We start from the raw sequence: 11,404 nt of genomic DNA, 5'->3' as shown, positions 1-11,404 counted from the left end.
CACATTACACACGGCACCCGTGCATTTACTTGCACACGATCCCTTTTTTTGGTAAACAGAGAGATGTCATTATACCATTGTGGAATTATGTTGTTGTGGAATTTAAAGTGACAATTGTTTGAGCAAATGAAAATGGAAATATGATTTCGTTAATGCTTAATATTTGTAGATGGAATTAGTGTACATATTTTGGTGTAGGTACAGCCATTTGAAGATTTTTTCAGTAACTCAGTTTATACTTACCGGGTGGGCACTGTAACAGGAGCAAAAAATCAAAACACAGGTTCTGCTACTCAAATGAAAATACTTTAGTTTTGCAACTTTCAAAAATTAAGTAATTTTATCATTATGTTGACTCCAAACAAATTAAATGGTATTTTCAATGTATGGCATCCAATAGCCTAATGACATCGCCTATCACGTAACAAAATTACGGATTTCGCAATACATTGCTTGTCCAATTAAACTCTAAACTATTATAAAAATCATAATACAAGTTATTTACAAAAGTTGTAGAACTAAATTAGCTCAAGATGAAGAGTGGAAGCTGTGGTTTAATTTTTTGCTCCTGTTACGGGGCCCACCTTGTATGATAGCTTGTTTATTTCAATAATGTTTATCAATTCAAGCACCTCCTATTGCAATGAGAGCTATCGCGTATGAATTCGCCGCTAGAGGCGCTAGTGTAGTGTGAGATCTCCGAAATGTCTAATCTCATAGTTTTTGGGTGAGCTACGCGGGTTTATTTATAATTATAATAATTTTGTGAATATTTTGCATTGCCTGAAACTAATTATGGCAATTTTGCGTTACGGGGCAATGAATGTCTGTGTTTTGAGACAGTTTTGTCTTTCGGAAACTTTTGTCCTTGGTTTTAAGGTGTATTAAACATGATTTTAATCTAAACTTTGTTTTCACGCCCGTAATAACACAGTAATAAGCGCGTAATAACAGACTTTGAAAGCCACACTTAAAAACCTCACGCAACAGTGGCGCCATCTAGAAAGACAAAAAACGATAGCCCTCATTGCTAAGGACTTTGTACTTTTGGAAGTATATGCTAACATTTAAACTGTTAATGGGATACTTCAAAACCTGTGAATATTGTAGGGAAAATATAGCAAAATTTCAAATAACATTTTCTTATTACAAATACATTACTTTGCTCTTGTTTAGCAAAGAAACACCTTGGTCTCTACCAAGAACATGCCGACTTGGCACAACGTCAAATTAGAAAACGTATTATTAGTTTTTAGTGACAAGTGCACAATATTAATAGAACGTTAGTTTAAATAGAAGTGCTTGTTTTAACCGGATCAGTTTCATTTATGACTGAAGCGAAGCTAACTTAGTTTATTCGATACCAAATGTAAAGAATGTGATGAAATGCGACAAATTGATACTTACTGCCAAGAGCGTAGTCAGCGGTATCAATTTTACTCGCAAATGCGATGAAAAACATCTTCATCTTCATCTTCGACTTCGGGCTTCTAATAGACTCTTGTTCGTAATTCCTTGTTTACCGCCCTTAAGACACAATGCACTATTATTAAGTGCACACTAAATACATTACGGATTTTATAGTCAACAAGACGCGATGGCTAGACAGGGAGTGTAGACCTATGTACGCCGCTATACAATAGAAAAATAGCATAGCTACTATTCTGAAATATACCCAAATGTATTTTCATATAAATGACTGCAATGAGTGAGATGTGGACACCATTCTTTATCGAGGTATGAACTAAATGTACTTGTTAAAGTTAAATAGTTAAGATGTTTAGTTTTAGTTTTGAAACTAAGGGACCCCATCATACATCGCTGCATATACGTAGATTTTTTTAACGTAGTTTTTTCTTTAATTGTGTACTGCAGTTTTTAAATATTTTATTTATCATTATTTATTTTAAAAAAATGACCTTTGCCAAGTTTCTTGCGTCGCATTCTTCTTGGCAATGATGGTCTTTCAGAAAGCGCTGATAGTTTATAAAAAAACGACGTGTAAAAGTGCCCATTGCGGCCTATTTACAGAATAAACGATTTGACCTTGAATTTGAAAATAATCTGAAGAGAAATTCTGGATACATCGGTGACTAAATATTGTAATTTAAAACAATTGGCAGATATTAACTTTCAATTCGATTCGATTGTTTTTTCAGAGTTCCGTACCTCAAAAGGAAAAAAAAACCCCTTATAGAATCACTTTTTGTCAATCTATTAGTCTGTCAAGACCCATTTTCTCTAGAACGCTTAAAATATTAAGCTGAAATTAATATCAAATACCTAGTTAGGTCTGCTACCTCGGTGAAAAAATCAAACTTCTAAGTCAACGCAATTAAAATATTATAGGTAGTCATTAAAAAGTTGCCCAGCAATGGGAAACTTTAAATAAAATAATAAATAGGTAAAAAATATTTATTTCAGACCAGCAGATCCATAGTATGTTAGTTACCGTTGACTTATGACTAAATTAGTAACATATTAAATATATTGAACCGGATAACTCACGCCTTAAATCGAGTTTAGCTCGACAAGAAGGGACGAAGGGCTACGGATTAGCCCGAAACATGTCGAGCTAAACTCGACTTAAGACGTGAGTTATCCGGGTCAATATATTTAAATTAGTAACACTTAGTGACTAGCACTAGCAAATAAAACATGTTTTTTTTTAAATAACAAATTGGGCAACGCCCTTGATCTGTCCAACCCAGGAAGATTGAATCGACAAGTCATATAGATCTAATGTGGATTTACCGCCGCATTCTAAAGATTTCCTGGCGTCACAAAGTAATTAACGTGGCAGTATTGCAAAGAATGTGTGAGACCCTTGAGCTCCTAAAGACCATCAAGCAAAGAAAGTTGTGTAACTTTGGGCATGAGATGAGAAACGCTAAGTACAGAGTTCTCCAGCTTATTATCCAGGGGAAGATTGCCAGAAAGAGTAGCGTGGGCAGGAGAAGACACTCGTGGCTGAAGAATTTACGAGACTGGTTCAACTGCAGTACCACGTCCTTATTTACAGCAGCGACCTGTAAAATCAGAATCGCCATGATGTTGTCTAACCTCCGATAGGAGAGAAATGGGAAGAAGAAGAGATAGATTCACACGCTATTGCCTTTAGAAGGCTGTTGGCGCTTGCTCTCACCCTGCTTAATTTGTCTATTGAGGCTATCTTTTTGCGCATGATCGCCTGAAAACCGTCTATACTGGCTTCGGCAAACATGCCCGACTTGAACAGGCTAACAAAAATATAGTTGTTTCCATAAAAAAACCGAACCGAAAAACTTTCATGGAAATTCTGGCTGTCCTAGAAACTTAAAATTTGGTGGAGTGGAAAAACTGGATCTATGTAAACTGAGTAATTAATAGATCAACGCAAGTTCCATTGAGCATAATTTGGGACATAGACTCCCTGTTTGATGTGGACAAGGAATAGTACTGAAGGAGCGAAATTAGCCGGTAAAGCGGAATCTGCTTTGCAACTAGGGTGAAGCCACGCGGCGCAAGCTACCTAGAAGTATTATATCCTTAGCTTTACAACTACAGATATATATTAATGAAGCAAAAACTGAATGCTACATGCTTATAAACAGCAAACTAAAGTGGCAGAAGGCTCATCATCTAGCCACACGGTGAAATTCCTCGAAGCGAACCGTCATACCGTTCTGTATTAATGGATATTTGTTCGTTCCGGGCAAAAAGATAGCTTTCTGTTTGCAACAACTTGTGTTCTAGGTGCACCAGCAAAAGGAAGTCATTCTGGCAGTAAACAATAACGCACGGTCGGAAGCGTCTTTCACGCTAGACCGGGTTCAGCGAAGTTGGCAAACGCGGGCCTTTAAAGAGCGGGCAATTTGCGCTGTAACACCGCCGGATACTGGCTGCTCATTAACTATGAACGCCGTCATCAAGATGCTTCTTCAGCAGAAAAAACGCCGTTTAACAGTAGCACTCTCCGCGAATAAACGCTCCGTTGCGAGGTGCTTTTGAACGCCCACCGCTACAAAGTGCATATAAATTGCACTGCGAAATTGAAGCAGAGATATGAAAAGGGACGTCGGGGTAAACTTTTGAAAGACAAGCTATGGGCACTTTAGAATCCGCAGGCGCTTTAAACGGAATGAAGAGAAAGCCGGAGATGTAACTAGTTACTTTTTGTAAAGAATTCTTAACTGGATAGTTAAGTACTTGTTTAATCTTGTATATACAGAACTGGTGAATTACACTATTTATTATTTACTAGCTTTTAACTGCGGCTTCGCCCACGTGGAATTCGGTTATCGCGCGCTGTTCCGTCGGGAACTGTGATTTTTTCCGGGATAAAAAGTAGCATATGTCACTTTCTGGCCCATAAACTATCTCTATGCCAAAAATCACGTCGATCCGTCGTTCCGCTTCGACGTGAAAGACGGAAAAACATACAAACACACACACTTTCGCATTTATAATATTAGTATATGGATTGTGGAGAACGTGCTTACAGTTGTAGAAAATTGGCAACAATATGCAATACAATACCATAGGTATTAGAGTTGTATTGTGTCACCAAAGCTTAAAAGATCGAGAAATACTTTCTGTTCCGAGTAAATGAAAGGTTTTCGTCGTGAATGTAAAACTTTAACCACTGGAGAAAAGTCTCGGCAAGGCTAGCGTTAACGTATTAAAGTTATGCCAGAACTTTAAATCTGTGTTTAACTGCAATGGATGGGACGTGTCATGTATTTTGTTCCATTTTTCTCAAAAATGGTTTTTTACATTTCTTTACTAAAGATTTCTTAAAAACTTTTCAGGCAGCGTAGGTGCTCAGTGTAGTGAGCTTTGTTAAAGCTACACATTTTTTATAGGATTGGACTGGATTGAACTGCTCTAAGCTGTTGACTTCTTTATAACTATACCTGCACAAGGACAACGTTGCCTCTAATATAAAATAATTTATGGGGATTGAGATGTTATAGAGTCACCTTTTAGCATAATTTCTTCATCCGTGTTTAACATAAATTGCTTTTGAACGCATCATGAACATTGTACACTCATAACTCATAAATATGAGCCGGTGAGACCATCGAGATCATTTACGAGATGTCAGAGTTTCCGGAGAGAATTTTTAATTATTTCCTCATATGATGAGATTCTCAAAGTAAATTCAGTACCCGACCGTACTACATGCATACTTAATGAAAATACATGCATATAAATGTTTTACTCAGCACAAGTAGAGTTAATAAGTTTTTTGCAGAAGACTAATTTTTCTTTTTCATTATTTGTGATTATAATAGTTATTATTCAAATCTCTTTTGAATTATTTCAGAATAAATAAATAACATCCGACGTAACGCCGTGGAACATTAGGAAATTATATTAAATTATACTATTTTTTGATATTTATTAATATTATTGTTTTTAATTACATCCTAATGTTCCATGATATTAAAATGTCGAATTGATTCACAATCAAACTAAATCAACTCTTATGCGGAAGATATAATGAACTACATATATCTTTATCTCGTTCGTCTCAATAAATGTTGTTCACAGAGAAAATTCACATAATATGTAAGTTTTTGTTACAATCTTAGGGTGCTTCAAATATTTTGAAACAAGTTTTTTGCTGGTGAAAGAAAGAAGGAAAAAAATAATTTCAAGTTAACCTGACATGTAGAATTGAGTTAATACAAAACCTCAATGGCAAGATTTTAATAAATCAGTCAAATAGCGTAGATCTGAACATGTCATATTTTAAATTATGCCGATTTGATTTCTGATCTCGTAGATATTAAGGTATGGCGTCGATTTGTGTAAAGAGATCCGTTCGGTAAAGGTTCGCAATGGCAATGCCACTTTCAAGTGTATTCTGATTTATCAAAGAGTGCCCAAGGAGTTCTCAGCTTGTCGTATTTACATAGGCAACCGAGCGGAGCATATGAAATGTTATTGATTTCGAACGTAGTTTGCTCATGTAGTTTGTGTAGATATTTTTTGTGGGATTTCGAGGTAGTCGCACTCGAAAATATGTAGAACTAGTAATAAAACCTATATACAATAAAAGGTTTACATACATACATATTTAAATTTACGAAAGGAGTAAGTAATAGGACAGAACAACAATTGATATAGATCCGTTGTATTTATTTACTTTGTAGCTTAAGCCATTATTTTATACTGTGCACAGGCCTTCTGTCAGAATGCGATAGCTTGGGCTGTAGCTTCCAAGTTAGCTCAACGGAATAGCAGAGCAAAGAATAGGATAGCTTCAAGGAATTTTACACACACTAGGTATAGAATTGTTTTGCAGCATATAGGCTTCCTCTTGATGTTTTTCTGTACCGATAAGCTCATGATAAAATTGCAATAAATGTCATTTCGCTCAAAAATTCCTAAGAACTCAGCGGTGCGAGCCCGGGCTCGAACCCACGATCTTTTGCTTTTACATACCAACTATTGAGCTACCTTAGCTAAATAGCTATTATTTCGGATTAAATGAATAGGCACTGGTTTTCCGTTGGAACAAAAGTATAATCAAAGTCACGTATCAAAAATCCATAGACAATAAAAAGATGTATTAAAACTTAAAAGACTCTAAATAGTTGTGCAATCTTGCACAGCTATTAAAATATTTTTTCGGTAAATTCATCAAAAATTCCTGACCTGGGTAGACGTTCCCCTGCCCGGAAAAGCAGCACTACATTACGATAACACACCGACAGCAGCGCCATCTACCCGGTCCAATGAGGGCTATCGCGTATGAATTCGCCACTAGAGGCGCTAGTGTAGCGTGAGGTCTCCGAAATGTCAAATCTCATAGTTTTTGGGTGAGCTACGCGGGTTTATTTATAATTAGAATAAATTTGTGAATATTTTGCAATATCTGAAATTAATTATGGCAAATATGCGTTCCGGGGCTATGAATGTCTGTGTTTTGAGACAGTTTTGTCTTTCGGAAACCTTTGTCCTCCCTTTTTTCCGAACAAAACGGGGACTATGAAACACTGTGGCATGCTCGATATTTTTATGGTACGGTTTTAAGGTGTATTAAATATGATTTTAATCTTAACTTTGTTTTCACACTCGTAAAAACAGACTTTGAAAGCCATACTGAAAATCCTCACGCAACAGTGCGCCATCTAGTGAGACAAAAAACGATAGCCCTCATTATGTTTTAAACCATCCAGGAACCTATTGAAATATGCACACAAAATTTAATCTGAATCGATCCAGCCTTTTAGGAGGAGTTAGGTGACAAACACACGTATAGAAGAATTATATACAGGGTGGAAAGATCGAATGCAACATGTATGGAAACTACCTTAAATATTGAAAATAGCACATTCTGTGTAAAGGAGACTTTCCTTTATTATTAAAAACAATAAATACTGCATTTTTTTTATTTATACCTAGTAAATAATTTATTAAGAAATATTAAGAAAATACAAAATATCCATAGGACTAAAACTATTATTAAATTAAAATAACTAAATTAAAACTTTAATTAAAAAAGAGAGGTGGGCCTCTTGGCATGGTGCCCATCACGCAGGCAGCATTCCCGCGTTGAACTGCGATTGAGATTCTTTGCGCGAGAAAGCTGCCGGCGCGAGGGTTTCCTGTTGCCTCCCTTAAAGAGAGTTTCTGGTCTTATTTTTCTGGTTTTTCTGTGCATCCATATTTTAGTTTGTATTTTCGTAATGGGTTTTACGGGATGACCGTAAAAGTAACAAAATTTGGAGTTGAAATAAATAATACAAAAATACTCCAAAAATAAATCTTAATTCTCTTGTCCGGGTGAGCGGTTAGTTCCGATGGGGTGCCGAAAGTTTCTCGATGAGGGATGTCGATGAGATGAGAAGATGTCGCTAGTGTCGCTGCTTAAGTGACTAAATAGGAAACAAACAAGCTGAGCCAGCGCTGGTCTTATTTTTCTGGTTTTTCTGTGCATCCATATTTCAGTTTGTATTTTCGATATGTGTTTTTGTTGTAATGTAGTGTGTTTTTAAGGGTTCCGTAGCCACAATGGCAAAAACGAAACCCTTCTAGTTTCGCCATGTCTGTCTGTCTGCCTGTCCGTCCGTGGCTTTGCTCAGGGACTATCAATGCTAGAAAGCTGTAATTTTGCACGAATATATATGTAAGCTATGCCGACAAAATGGTACATTTTTTTTTTCTTTTTTTTTATACCTCCCATAGACGTAACGTGGGGTGATTTTTTTTTCTCATCCAATCTTGTAGTGTGGGGTATTGTTGGATAGGTCTTTAAAACCATTAGGGGGTTGCTAAAACAATTTTTCGATTCAGTGATTTTTTTGCTAAATATTCAACTTTAAAGTGAAGTGACGGGTGAAAACAAAATTAAAAGGTAATTGTTAGTTTTCATTGCCTTCCGAAATTTGGATTGCGCATGAGATAAATTAACCTTATCAGTAACCCTTTCGATCTGCATCTAAAATACGGCCTTTTATTTTTGTCGCATTTAACCGGTTCGAGTCCCAGTTAAGACAGACGACTTTTCAAAAATCCATAAAAGCATAACTTATTGTTTTTAAAAATAAAGGTAAATCTCTTTTCACATAATGTGCTATTTCCAATATTTAAGGTAGTTGCCATCCATGTGGCATTCGATCTTTTCACCCTGTATATTAAGTAGATATATATTAAGATAGTGTATAATTGAGTTAAATATAGCAGCTCTGTTAAGTACATACCTGTGTTCACTATAAATTCAAAAAACTGTGTTTAGGAGTTTAAATTGATATATTCCGACTATAACGCTTACTCGATTCAAAGGTTCACTCCGTAAATGCCACACTGTTGGTAATCTTTAAATTTTTAAAGAATGTGTAACGGGAGGGCCCAGAGGGTCAGAGGAAGGGAACCGCCAATTACAGGTGCTTCCGGGAGCCCTCATTGTTTCCGCGCCCCTGTGGCCGCCCGTGCACACAAAAGTTAACTGGAAATGGACTCTATCGCGGAACAAATATGCTTTAGAAGATTAAGTCTGTGACATTTACAGAAGAGCGCTTTAACAGATTTAAAATTAATTTATTCTTCTGTTTGGCCACAAAATCTTCAATGAAAATTAATGTTTAACCCCCGACACAAAAAGAGGGGTTTTATAAGTTTGACGCCAATGTCTTTATGTCTGTCTGTGGCATCGTATATAGCTCTCAAACGGATGGACTGATTTCGAAGCGGTATTTTACATAAAAGCAATGTAAGTAATGTGGTTCTTAGCTAAGTATGTTTCATTAATGGGCTCAGCCATTTTTGAGATATAAAACTTTGGAATAACAATGTTCATGATTTTACATTTTTTCGAAGCTGGTTAAATTAGGTAAATCAAGTGTATAGAGTAAACATTGTAGAAAGTGGGTGACCAGTGTAACCAAGCAATTGTCACTGATGACATTGTTACCAACATGGCAATTACATAATAGTTACACCCGTGCTCTGTAATTTTACACTTTACTTATTAAAAAATATATTAAAAATAGTAATCCGTAGATAAGGTAAAAGTCGCATTGCTCGATATGCTTATGCCTAAATGAATAGACGAAACCCCTCTATAACGTCTACTGCTAATGACACCAGTGACTAGAACTCGGACGTTTCCTTATTTAACGACGGAAACTTTCATTGAAATAAATATTAACAATGTCATACTACATATAAAACAGTAACGTGGCAGACAACGCATAACCTAAATCCCATCACTGGAGCTAAAAATCTGAAATTTGGTAAACATTCCTCGCGGATCATAGAGATGCACTAAAGAGAGTTATTCTAAATTCCCGCAGGATACGGAGCCGTAAACCATTTTATTATTACGTTGGTGCGAGGCCGCGGGTTAAAGCTTGTTAGTTGTATTTTACTATAATATTAAAAAGAATATTAAAAGCTTGAAAAATTGTAGAGTATTTGTTGTGTGTTAAATAGATAAAGCAAAGCGCAAAATAAATGCATGAGCTAATTCGTTCACAAGCCGACAATGAAATGTTTTCTCGTGATAGGAAAGAACAGAGCGGTGGGAAAACATAGGAAACCTGCACAAACCTGCGAAGCAATTCAATTAAGTTCCCAATCCGCACTGGGCACGCGTGGGAACTATGCAACCACTGAATGGCTATTTAGATTACATAATGCATGTACAATATCAAATAGCCATAGTAAATAAAACAGACTAGGTTGGCAAAATTTGTGCCTCCACATTTAGCTGACTCGAAGAAATGCAAAGTGTTGAGCGGAATAATTAGGGCTATTTACTTTGGTTAAAATTTACCTGACGCGGCGTGCGGCCGACACGGGCGCCGGTATTCGACACTTTCCAAGTGATATGGCAGACACAGTCTTTAGCCTGAAAGCCTTCGGGTAAATCAGCCGTCAAATCAAAAGGATTTTATACATAACAAGCTTGACTTACGTTCAAAAAAAGCTGCCAATTTTCTCACTGTAATTGGGACGTTAACGCCAACATGTTTGTGTCGAATTGTGTCAAAAATGATACTAGAGTAGAGATGCCTCTGATAATTCCAAGGCAAGATTTGTTAAGTTACTTACTCTTAGGTTGGCGTTATACTTGACTATTCGTACAAAGTTGCGTTAAAAGTACATTTTGTTTTAACGTGATTTTTAGAGATGGTATTGAATGCAGGTAGTTCAAGTTTAACACAGGTCACGTAAAAGTGAGATAAAATCTTGCTTATGAATCACCGGCAATTTTAACCGAGGTTGTCGAATAATGCCCTAAGCTCTACATGAAACTTTAACGTGAGAGGTGTGCGTTAGTCAATTTAAAATAAATTTCCAGAGATGTCAAAGATATGTTACATCTGTCTGTATGCTACATCTTTGAATAGATATGAGCAAATTAATTAAATGTAGTAAACTAGACTGAAATAAGTATTCAAGTTTAAAGGCAAGAACTTGAAGAAAGTGCTTAAGTACTCAAATTGTGCTAAGTTTCGTTCTACGGTGATACATTAAAATTATACTAGAATTCTAGGCTGCGAATAAATAATGCCATTACGGCATAAATAAATAATGTCATTTGAATTTACTCAATGAAACCTATTTGTCGTTTTTGGAAATTCTAGTCAACTAAGAAGTCTTAAACAAGTTCAGGACTAAAATAATGCTGGTGCACTACATGCACACTTAAAAAAAACCTCGGCCCCATGTATTATTCCTCTACGAAAACCAAAACACCCATGGTGAAAATTACGAGATATAGGGGTAACAGTCACGTAAACGAAGCGTACCTATAGAGGACATCATTCATTGGCGTTAAAGACATGAGTACGAGCAGGTTCCTTTACTGAAGAGTCCGCGGTAAATAACAAAAAGGTAAAATTCCGCACATAAATTTCAAACCATAGAAACCAGCCCAGTTTGAACCCATAACTCTCGACTTAAGGGA

This window comes from Choristoneura fumiferana, chromosome 3 (genome assembly GCF_025370935.1).
Source record: "Choristoneura fumiferana chromosome 3, NRCan_CFum_1, whole genome shotgun sequence".
Classification (NCBI taxonomy): domain Eukaryota; kingdom Metazoa; phylum Arthropoda; class Insecta; order Lepidoptera; family Tortricidae; genus Choristoneura; species Choristoneura fumiferana.
This window is presented reverse-complemented; position numbering follows the sequence as displayed.